This window comes from Fukomys damarensis, unplaced genomic scaffold (assembly GCF_012274545.1).
Source record: "Fukomys damarensis isolate Sample0158 unplaced genomic scaffold, DMR_v1.0_HiC HiC_scaffold_31, whole genome shotgun sequence".
NCBI lineage: Eukaryota > Metazoa > Chordata > Mammalia > Rodentia > Bathyergidae > Fukomys > Fukomys damarensis.
In genome coordinates this window covers 4,630,580-4,631,889 of record NW_022900943.1, presented here as the reverse complement: position 1 = coordinate 4,631,889, position 1,310 = coordinate 4,630,580, and the positions used below count along the sequence as shown (strand labels likewise).

At 55.5% G+C, this 1,310-nt stretch overlaps 1 protein-coding gene across 11 annotated transcripts in view; it reads left to right on the top strand.

Annotated features, from left to right (window-relative positions):
• The first annotated feature begins 1,189 nt into the window (after positions 1-1,189).
• The window catches only part of Ccdc171 (coiled-coil domain containing 171), a 339,562-nt gene continuing 339,441 nt past the window's right edge, over positions 1,190-1,310 (top strand). For all 11 annotated transcript variants that reach the window (XR_781535.1, XR_781536.2, XR_781534.1 and 8 more), the window contains exon 1: positions 1,190-1,268. The gene's annotated coding sequence lies outside the window, so the exon portion shown is untranslated. The remainder of the gene's footprint in view (positions 1,269-1,310) is intronic.

Below are 1,310 nucleotides of genomic sequence, written 5' to 3'. Positions count from 1 at the left end.
TGAAATAAAAAAATTCTGATATCATTAGTCTGTTGAAATGTTCTATTTCACTTCTAAATGTTGGTTTGGGCTATTTTCTCCTTTCCTTAAATTCTTCCTTTTGAAGCCATCTTCCTTTCTTAGGAAGCTGGAATGGCTTCTTTTTAAAATCTGAATGACTACATTCAGACGGATTAAGGTTTCAGCGCTGCAACAATCAAGGTGTTAATCTCAATTTGTTTTTGCTTTTATGACCGTTGCTGGTTCTCCCGAGGGAGAGCTGGGGAAAGACGACACCTGCACCTGGTTTCAAGCCGATTACAAGCAACACCGGAGCAGTTTGGCATAAAGGATTCATTTTGTATTACACACCTTTGGGGGTCGGGCGTGTGTACGTGATGGTGGTAGCGAAAACAAAATCCTTAATCAAAATCCCGCCAACGTGCGTAGTTCTTTGGGGAATAGGCTTTCAAAAGCCAAGAAACAAGAGGATTTGGTTTCCAATCTCCCCAAGGCACGGCAGACGATGAAGCAGCCACGCGGAGAAACCAAAGTGCTGCATAAGTTATGAAGCTCGGTTTTGGGGGTACGCGAGTGAGAGAATGAGGAATCAATGGGAATGAATATAAAAAAGACAAAGAGGCGAGCACAGACAGATGGGGCACAGGCGGGGCTAGAGGCACTGGTTGCCCGACATGGGTGCCAGGAGGCCCGGGAAGCCAGCCCCGCCGCAGAAGCCGCGCCGGCGGCTCCTTCTAGTGCAGAAAAGCAAGAAATACGATTTGACGCCTAGATTTTTTTATTCGGGAGGCAAGCAAAAGGGGGCTGAGAATGGAAGGCTGCGCTGGCTGTCGTCTCCGGGGATCTGGCGCTGAGAACATCACACAGGGATTCCAGCTCACGCGGGCGGGGTCGCTCCGCTCCCCGGCAACGGCGCATGTGCCCCTCGCCAGGGCCGAGGGGCGTGACTTGGGGGCGGGCTCCTCCAATCGGAGACCGGCGTTCTCCGAGGACGAATCCCGGAGCGGCGAAGGCGGGAGGAAAGGGGCGCGCCCGCTGGCGGAGTGCAGGCGGCCGGGGAGGCCTGAGAAAGTCCTCGAAGGCTGTGGGGAGGTCGCTCCCTCTGGGCCTCCGGAAGCGGCCGTTGTGAACACCACCTCCAGTTCCCCTTGCTGTTTGTCCCTCCTCCCCGGGTCCTAGAGTCCGTCGTGTTCCAACAGTTCCCACTCCCATCCCCTAGGGCTTCCCGGGGTCGTGCGTGCGCAGTGCGGACACGCGAGAGCCCTGAGGTAACCGCGGCGGAGGCTCGGGCCGGGAGGGCTGAGGAGCGC